Below are 10,776 nucleotides of genomic sequence, written 5' to 3'. Positions count from 1 at the left end.
TGGCAGACAACTCACACTTGGACCCACTGCTGCTCAGTCGGACAGCTGCGGGAAATGGGGATAAGAACATCCCACGGTGTTGCATTATCACTGAAGGCTGCTTAACCAGAAGTGATGTCACTGTGTGTGTGTGTGTGTGTGTGTGTGTGTGAGAGAGAGAGAGAGAGATGTGCTGTCAAGTCACTTCTAACTTATAGCAACCCTATGAATTAACAACCTCCAAAACATCCTATTGTTAACAGTTGAAATCTTTCAAACTGGAAGCTGTGACTTAGTTAAGCCATCTCATTTTGGGTCTTCCTTTTTTCCTACTGCCTTCCACCTTTCCTAGCATTGTCTTTTCTAATGATGTCACCTTCACTCTCTAGGATACCCCCCAAACACTGTGGTTTTTACCACAGAGTTTGAAGGAGATCCTCTAGTGGCATGGGTGTGTCTCTTGTGGTTGAGTGGCCAAAAGTGACGCTGTGACTTCATGGGATATTGTTTTGGTAACAATGTCCCCTTTTGACCCCTTTCCAGTCTCTGAGGTGGTTGCCAAAGCCTGGATGCATGAAACACAATATAAGAGTTTCCTGAGCAATTGCCACTTTTAAAAACAAAGCAGTGCTTTCTATAGGGGTGCTCCAGTGCAAGCCTGTTTGGAACACATTCTGATTGCCTGATGTAGAGAGGCAGGGTTTTTTTTAATGATCAAGGATCTGATTGGCTGCTCCTGACCCATTCAGGCTGATATGGTATTCTTTCATAATTCAGCGCTGTTCAGCCCCATCAGTTTTCACACATGCATGTTGTCACGTGGCCTGATGGAACTCCCCTCCCCCACCTCCCCACATCAGTCATTGCTGCATACCACTTCACTCTGCAGCCAAACTAAAATTAAGTTGATCATCAAGCATATAAACTGGTGGCAAATCAGTGCTTTTTAAAATTCCTACCATTCACTATTCTTTAGTGATCTTAAAAAATAACGTGAGATGCACCCCTCCCCCCAAATCGAAAACAAACACAACCGTGATCATGCTGGGCCACAGAATCTGCTGATACCTGAAATGGAGGACAAACTCTTCTGGAAAAGCCCTTCCTTGCACTTTTTACCAGATAAGTTGCATCATGAGCAAGGACTCCTCTGGCTGTCTTCTCATGCCCAAGCACCTAAAAGCTAGCAAGCATAGATACTATGCAGCCACAAACCTGTTCACAAGGCATTTGAACTGTTTGCCATTGAACCAAACAAATCAAAAAGTTGGCTTACCCTGAGCATATTCATTGAACCAAGTAAATTGGACAGCCGAATGCATTTGTCACGAAAATCACAATATCTCCTGCTTTCCATTGCAGTGTGAAGATCTAAGGTTGAAGTCCTATACACTCTTAGGGCCAAGCTAGACATGCAGGTTTTTAAAGAGGCAACTCAGATTTCCATAGCCATACAGCAGTTAAAAAATAAAAGAGAGCCCAAACTCCAGGCCCAGCTCTTTAAAAACCTGCATGTCTAGCTTAGTCCTTATATAGAGGCCAGTGTCCTAGAACTCTGTGTACAATTCAAGCAAGCGTAAACAGTGCTGTCAGATGCTCAGTCTGTGTACCTCTGTAAGCAAAGGAAGAACAGAAACAAGCCAGGCACCTCTCTATTGTAACTGGAGCCCATTCAGTTGAAAAGCTCTCTTCAAGGACCATTTGCACTTAGTTTTACTGTGTATTCATTTTCATTCCTAGGAACTGTTTGGTGGACCAATTTTGGATGTAAGGGTAAACACATATATAAATTTCAAACCCAAATATTCTAAAAGAAAAGACTTCATACTCAGTTTACACAAAATTGCATTCTTGTTTGTTTGAAAAAAAATTGATATTGGTATTTATTATAACTCTTTGTCTCTAGGCATTGTAATTTTATACTTCCATGTTTGCTTTCACCCAAAATACCACATTTTTATTCCAGCTGCCCACCAAGGAGCTCAGGAAGCATTCAAGACTCTCCTTTCCCGGCACCATAACAGCCTTATGAGGTGTTTTAAGCTGAGTGATTTCCTCAAGGTCACCCTGTGAGCTTCATGCCAGAGTAGGGATTTAAACTCCTATCTTCCCTTTCCTAGTCTAACACTAACTGCTACATGACGCTAGCTATGTCTTGAGAAGTGTGCCGTCTGTGGGTTGGTTACTCGATCTTGCACCTGCCTTTAACGCACAAGTTCCACAAAAGACAGTTTTGGAGCATGGGCCATTATGCTGTAATCATATAACTTGCGCTTCACATAGAAGGCACTGTAGGGAGTAGGATTGTGGGGATGTGTCTGCTAACTATAGAAGATCAAGGACAAACATTTTTCTCCCTTTCTGTTGCAGTTATTAAAAGCCTGGGTGAGGCCTGAAGTGTGAGACTTTGGGCACAAACCAAAACACTTGCACTGTAGTGGACATTTTGGCAGGCATTGCTTGTTGAGCAGGAATGAGAAGTCACACATTCTGAGAGTCTCTCTACACAAGACCACGTACACGAGGAAGCTCAAGTGTAGGGAGACAGTATGTTAGCTGGGAAGCCTAGTTCAAAACTACAGCACTGAAGGCTCTGTCAATTTCACCTCTCTGCAGGGAGCTGGCAGAGAGCGCTCCTCAGAGAGTTTGTTAATTTCATCTGGCAGAGCCTTTGCCTGGGTGAAGATGAAAATATCGAACCCTCTGAGGAGAAATCTCTGCCCACTCTGTGCAGAGAGATGAAATTGACAGAGCTCTGTCTTTTTGAACTAGGTTTCCTGGCTAATATTGTTTCTCCCTACACTTGAATGCTGTTGTGTAAGATGTCTCCTGTGCAGAGACTCTGAATTGCCTCTGCATAACTATTAAAAAGAAAGAAGTGATACATTCTTTTGCATTTGGCCCTTCTTTTCTGTTTCTCCTATTATTAATCTGTCCATCCAACTAATTATTTTAATGGTGGAGGTGCTGTCTTAGGTCATAGCATGACCCGGCTGCTGAGGTTCTAGAACCGACTGAACCCATAGACCTTTTATTCATTACAGTGGAAATAACCAAGGCTGTTGTTTTTTGTTGTCTCAGCAGGGGGCGCTGTAGTACAAGGAATGTTCTGGTCAAAACCACTTTCTCAAGAAAGGCCTTGTCCCTGCTACATGAATTCTCTCAGGGCTGGTTCATGCGGTACTTGTTTTTAGTCCACGTGAACAGGTCTCCTGAGTATGTACTCACGTGGAAAAACTGAATGTATCAACCAGGCAAGCGAAAAAGTCCTGTGATTATGGTGGTGTTTTTCCTTTAAAAAGCCATAGTCACAGGTGTTGCTGCTCAGTCAGTGTTCAAATGGCCAGCTGGGGTGGTGTGCGTCGTGTGAATAATGGCAAGGTGGTGCCAGCACTGATTGGCTCCAGTATGAATTGGCTGTACGCCTAAATTGGCAGGTGACCTGGTTCTCTTCCACACAGGCTTGCCATTTACCCACTGGGGGCAGGAGATCTCCTATCCCAGCTCCTGTTGCCTGCCAGTGCTCAACCAGCAAAAGAAAAAAAATCACAACAGTGTTATGTTATTTCCAGGGGAAACCCAGAAGTGATCATGCTGGAGGTGCATCAACGTCACTCCTGTAAGTGATGTCATCCACTGGCTGCAGGAACATCTCCACGCTTCGTTTGGGCCGATTTGAGCCCCAAACTGACCGAATCAGAGCCGTGTGGAGTGCAGGAGTGCTCCCGTGGCTGGCGTGCCAAAGTCAGTTACAGAAATGATGTCATCGTGCCTCTGGCGTGGTGACGTCACTTCCAGAAGTGACATCATCATGTCACCAACAGAGCGCACGCAGGCTGCGCATGCACGCAAAGATGGAAAACAGAACTGCAAAATGTAAGTGCCAGGTCCCGACCCTCCCGGTGGGAGGCTAGAGGGACCTGGCAACCCTATCCATGACCCTCCAAGCACTGCCATTTGGGTGGTCAAAGGGGATCTCCTCACTCCTTTTTCACTAGTGAAAAAATGGTCGGATCCAATCTCATTTATGAACTGGGGTTATGTTGCAACCCAGGGCCTCCTCACATTACACAAACTTGAGTTTTATTTTAACAAACCCCCAACCCACCTCGCGTTCAACATGTGACTGTAAACTTATCTTTAAAATAGTGGGTGCAAATAATCTGTGCATGTGCCGAGGCAGGAGGGGTCTTCATGCTTTCCTTTCCACTCCGTGTGCTTTAAGTAGCAGAGAAAGGCTGGGAGGCGAACGCTCTTTGCATAAGTGATGATCCCAGGCAAGAGCAGATGATACAGGAAGATCCTTGGCACAGGCACCTGGGCTGATGCGATGGCGGGAAAGGAGGCAAGCGCCAGCACTGTGTGGCTCTGGGGTGAAGTGTGCAAATGCCTTCCCTGACAGCTTCCACGCTATTTGCTGCTACTTATGTAAATTCTTTTATATGGGTTCTATGGGGCTAACTAGGAAGCAAGCTTTCAACACAAATGTAAGTTAAGAACATGTTTTTGAAACAACCTTTCAACAAATTAGAACAATATAACTATTTTTTCTAACAAAACTCATAGGTGCAACAAGAAAAACCCTAGAAACTTACAGCCAACAATGTCTTTTAAGTTCAGTCAAGTAACAGGTTGTCTTTGGATAAGCAAGTTCAACTTTACAGTTCCCGTCAAGTGCTGGATGCCACAGTCCTCCCAATATGAAGCAACTGGAGCCCAGGCTTCTGTCCTTTTCTTGGGAATTACAGCCCTGAAATAATAATAGGATTCCAATAATAATACCATACTAAATATAACACACATACACTGTTACACTGTTACACTACATGGAAATGTTCCACTGTACAGAAACATACACTACTTTTAGTCACTATTGTTCACATACTTGTGTTTCTGATTACCATATTCAAGGTGATAAGAGCACATTAATTGTTATCAAGCTACCCAGCAACAGGGTCTCTTCCTCAGCTGCTTGGCACTAGATACTGACTCTGCCCTACTGGGTCAAACCAATTAGCTTAAATAGTGGGGGCACTTCCCCACCCCTGTGTGGAGGCAGCCAAACAGTGCAAAACTATGCAACATTGCTTCACTCCAATAACTTCAATGGGCTTAGACTGGCATAACACCATTGAGGACTGCATTGTTAGTCTAATGCTTTTCGGTGAAGGGGGGGAGCTTGGGGGGCATTAGATTCTTTGATTCTTTTCCTTGGGATCCCAAAACTCACCACTGAAATGATGACAATGTATTCTGGTACTTACTATCTTAGAAAGAAAAATAACACTTGTTATTTTTAATCACTGCTATTACCTGCAATAATAATACCACCGTGGGTCTCCCAATGACAGTGTAATTGTGGGAAATGGTTTTTAAGATGGATTGAAACTCCAGCCAAGAGAGTGAGAGGAATACAAAGCTTCTAAAATGCAGAAAATAGGTGGCTTTGAATGTTGCTGGCGATAAACATAATATTATAAAGCATTAAGGAAGAAATGCAAATGCAAAAAATATCATGTCTCTTAGAAATTCCATAGCCCGCCCACGCTTTGATTACTGTGCACGATTCGAGTTGCCTATGCAACAAAAGTGATAATAGAGTTAGGAAAAGCACAGTAATTTTGCTCCCCCTACCCTGTGGTTGACCAGGGGTGGTTTTGCCAGCATCCCTTCAAAGGAAGGATCACAAAGTTAGGTTGGTTGGCAGGCATCTGAGGCGGTGCAGTGGGTAGCCAACCAATAAGAGGCGGCGTTGGTGCCCTATGAAAGAGGGCTCTGGAGTGACAGACTGGAGGAGGCACGGGCTCTCCCTGCCTTAGAGCACGTCCTCTGTCCTGCCTGTGAACCTGTTGCAGTGGGGGGGGGGGGCGTTGTTGCTAGTCCACAGCCAGCACTTGGGGAGGCTAGACTGTGTCAACCCTTTCGTTGTACGAAGAAATACCTGGCGCTCCTGCCATATGCAATCATGCCTATATTTTATTTATTTTCAGAATTTATATCCTGCCTTTTTTACCCAGCCAGGGCCACCAAGACAGCTAATAATTAAAAACACATTATTATAAAAGTATGCCATAAAGTGATCGTGGAAAAAATAGGCACTAGGCAATCATTTTAGCCGCTATGTCCTGCCCGTTCTTTCTATCTATCACATTTTAAACTCTACCTTCTCCTGACACGAGGGTTGCCAATTTCTGGGAGATCATCCTGAATGACAACTGATCACCAGACTACAGAGATCAGTTCCCTGGAGAAAATGGCATTTTTGGAGGGTGGACTCTATGGTGTTGTACCCCATTGAGATCCCAGGCTCTGCGTTTCTCAGGTTCTATCCCCAAATCTCCAGGAACTTCACAACCCAGTGTTGGCAAGCCTACCTGAGATGCTCTGGGTGGCATACATGGTCCTGTACTCTTCCATTTTATCCTCTCAGGGCTGTTGTAAGGATGAAATGGAATAGGCGAGAGCCAAGTATGTCAACCAGAGCATCTGAGGTAGGGTTGCCAACTCTCCATGCATCTCAGATAGGCTTGCCAACTCTGGGCAGCCTGAGCAAACCCTGACAAACAGAAAGCGGTAAATAGCTGCCCGGGCAAATGGGCACAAGCGCCTCCCCACCCTTTTGTGATGATGTCACTTCTAGAAGTGACATTGTTGAGAGTGAGGGAGAACATACACGTTTTGCGCCAGGGCTGATCTTTTAAGAACGGTTTCTTTTAGATTTCTTAAGAACAGTGTTTTGGAGCAATTCTTAAGGAATCGGCCCTGGCACGAAGTAAGTGCAGGCTCCTGCCCCCATGTGATGACGTCACTTCCAGAAGTGACATCATCAAGGCAGGGCACTGAGACATGTGTTAGAGATTATGTATTTTATATATTTAGTTCAGTAACTTAGCAGAGTAACATAGCAGAGCAATTTAGTCAGAAGCATTTAAACCCTCACAAACATGCACTAATTAATCCTCAGACAAAATTCATAGAAAGATAGAACTTACAGTTTATTGTAGCAGATTTCTCCATAGCAATATCTTCTGGTAATAACAAGGGAAAGATCCTAATCTAAAGAGTTACATTTTCTATTCTATGCCACAGCCTGAAACTAGGCAGCGTGGTTGTAGGTGCGGGTTTGTGGACAAAGAGAAGGGCTCCATAAGGAGCATGGTGGCTTTACATTTTTTCTCTTGGAAGAGCATGAGGGAAGGTGTGAAATCTCCCAAGAGGCACAGAGGCAAGAGAGGAGGAGCCAGTAGGCGTTCCCACCTTAGACAAGAGAGTGGCAGATTGCTAGACTTATACACTTTATTCAAAGAGACATGCAGCACCCCCCAGTGTCCAAAGGCAGGCTGAGTCGCCTATTCCAACAACATGTACTCTTTCTAATCTCCCAGTGATTGCCAGAGAGATCTGGCAACTGGGATTAGTGAGGGAACTTTCTTGGGGCAACTCTAAAGCCAGACAATCTTGACCTTGCAAGGGGTATGAAATTGGGAAGTAAAGACAGGAGCTGTGAGAGTCAGTCTCCTGAAGTTGAATCTCCAGGGAACCAGCAGCGGCCTGCAGGTGTTCAGAATTAACAAGCCAGTGCATTTTTTTCTGGCTGGGCCAAAACTAAAGTCCAGTTAGTTTTGACAGAAGCACAGGGCTTGACTGAGCGTATTCTTTACACTTCTGAATGCTGGCTTTACTTTAGACCAAGTCTGCTGGCAAAGACTTTGCTAGGATCACTGAATTATTTTAGCTATGTCCTCTGCTGATTTTTCCATGATTTTTGCCCTAAGCAATGTCAGGTGAAGTGGCCTAGAATTGAGCACAGTAGCATATAGATTAAATGCACACAGCATGAGGTGAGAAAGTTTTTGTCATTATTCTGCCTGCAGCTACATCTATAATGAATGCAGGGACACTCCAACTGTTCCAGTTTCACTGCTTGGCTGGAAAATATTTGTTTCTGATTTCAACGGGTAATTCTATTATGCTGTTAATATTTTTTCCCATTTATTTAAGGAAGTTGCAAATTGAGATCTCCCCAGACGTTTTTTTCTTCCTAATGAAATTCTCATATTGAAAATATTAATTTGAAGGTTACAATATCCCTTTTGCTTTCAAGTCAGGAATAGGTAGGGTTGCCAGCCCTAGCTGTCACCCTGGTGGGAGAATTTGTGGCAGCGGGGACAGGGAGAAGCTATTGATTTTGCTTCCAGAGTGAAACTAGGGCTGATTCTGCAAACGTTTGAGGTGGATTTTTTGTTCCGCACACAAAAAAATCTATTCCAAATGATCTATAAAGAGGATTGGAAGTGCATTATCCAAAGTGTGCGGAATCACTCTAGAAGTGATGTCATTATTACCCCAAACTCTATGGTTAAACTGAGGAGTCTGAAGTGAATCCTAGAGTGCTGTGTCGACATAACGATGTCATTTCCAAGTTTGTTCTGGAACTAATGTCTTGCATTGGTGCAACACCAATGCTCCCCCTTTTGCCCTGCTGCCCTGGGAAGCAGTGGTGGGGAATGGGGGCCCAGGCCAGACCCTCTATAAATAGGGTACTCCTGCTCTTAGGTTCACACAGCAGAGATGGGTGTGTTCAAAGCAACACCAAATTATTAGCAAGGAGATACAGGGATGGGAGCAAGTGGTTTTAAGACAAGGGAGTTCATGCAATCTCTAACAAATAGTACTAAATAAGCAGTGACTCTACCCCACCAGAGTAACCCAAACACAGATATCAGAAGAGGGAGCAGTCTGTTCGTTGTAGCACATCCAGTAAAAACATCACCGGGTTAAATAGCCTGAGCAGCATTGAATGGAATTGAATCCTAAATCCAGGCCAATGAATATGATCAATAAACAATAAGAGCTGAGCCACTAAATCTATAACTGGAAGAGCAACAAATATGAGGGCCTAATGGTGTGTTGCACTGTTTCTTGTACAGCCAGGCACACTCTGAGAGTTTTGCACTTGAAATGCTGAAAACTTAATTCCCAGGCCTGGGGGGGGGGGGCGGTTCAGACTGTGGCACACGGGGAGAAGGAGCGCAAGTCTTCCCTGTGTGCTATTTTTTAACCTGAAATGAAACATATATGCCCTGACAGGCCATGGTAGACCCAGAAAACTGGGGGCTGGGTTTAACCCCCCCCCTCCCTGCATGCTATGACCCCAATCCCAATCAGGACCCCAAGCGCCTGCATCATAATTTTCAGAAATCACTGGATGCTCCAAATGTGGAACTCCCATTGCACATCTGGTTTGATAGGACCTGTGGTGGACCTGGAGACATTGAAATGTGCAGTTAGGCAGAGGATCCTGACTCGCTGTGGGGTCCTGGTCTAGCTTTGTGCTCTGTTGCCCCTTCCTGCCTGTTTGGAGACATTGCCCAGCTCCTCTGCCCATTGCTGCCAGTGAGTTGGCGCCATGGACTCTGATTGCTTGTAGCTGACACTGACCTACAGACTGACTGCTGTTTCATTGCCTCCAAATGACATTAAATAATCTCTGGCAACTGAAACCCTTTCACTTAGCCTGTGCTGGGAAGCACCATGTTTACATGACTCCAATACCTGGGTCAGCCGGACTGAGACTTAGGCAAAGTGCTTTTATCAAGCGCCACATACAATATTGACTAATCCCAATAACTGTGGCAGAATTTCTACACCTAGCAATAAATCCATTACCTTGAAGCACTTTTGCTGGCTTGAACTGGCTCTATGGTATGATTGAGGACACGTGGATCTGGGCAGTATGGTGAACAGCCCCTCTCCAGGTGTTTCTGCTTGCAAAAATGGTGTTGAAGGAAAGGCAGATCCCCCCTCTCCTGCCCATCATTCTCTGGAGCAAAACTGGGACTTACTGAGCTTTTTAAGACGAGTGGTCTGATCTGACGTATGACTGCAAGTCAGGTTGGTGATCTCTGGCCCAACTCACATCATCTCATGTAGATAAACTCACAAAATGGTTGGCTTGTTATAGTAACACTAAACGTTGACTCCGATAAGTAATTTTGGCCAGATCAGCCTTTAATACTTTTGACTTGCTTAGTGAATTCCAGAAAACTATTGTCTTGAGGCATGTACATGCACGCACACACACACACACACACACACACACACACACACAAAAGCAAAATGACAGTCCTGTTGTACCCCTTAAGAAAATGCCACTTTCTAGGGCTTTCAGGCACATTTAAGAGGCACTTTGCTCAAAGTGACCCTAGGTGAACGATGTAGGAGTCTTGTGTGTTTTAGCCAAATGGTATTCCTGCTCCATGCCCAATGCCAGCCTGTTTTTTAGTAGCTTTTAGAACTGACCCTTTGGGTAGTCTGGTCAACAGGGGAACCAGCTAGATCTTCAGCCAGCACTTGCTTCACGGTTCTGCTGATGCACTCTGTAATTTCCATTCAATAACTGTAATCTGGGCACTGCAGAAAACTTAAAAATAGCTATTTGGGTGATTTTTTAAAAAATCCATTCTCAAACTATATACTTCAATAATGAACTCAGACATTTCCTACTGAAAGTCTTATAGGGTTCATTCCTCAGTAAGAAAGCTGAACTTTGTACTATTAGCCACTTATTCCTAAATCATAGTAATGATGATGTTAATGCCATTAATTAAACATCCTGTGGCAGGGATGAGATGAAAGAGAAGAAAGCAGTAAAATTGCAATTTGAAAGAGACTTCCCTGGGAGTAAGCACTATGGAATAACACGGGGCTTACTTCGGAGTCGACCTGTTCAGGATTGCTTCCATAGTCTTTCAGGGCTCTCTTTTTTTCTGAGTCAAATGGCAAACATGTAGCTAC

This window comes from Eublepharis macularius, chromosome 11 (assembly GCF_028583425.1).
Source record: "Eublepharis macularius isolate TG4126 chromosome 11, MPM_Emac_v1.0, whole genome shotgun sequence".
NCBI classification, from domain to species: domain Eukaryota; kingdom Metazoa; phylum Chordata; class Lepidosauria; order Squamata; family Eublepharidae; genus Eublepharis; species Eublepharis macularius.
Note: the sequence above shows the minus strand (reverse complement) of the source record.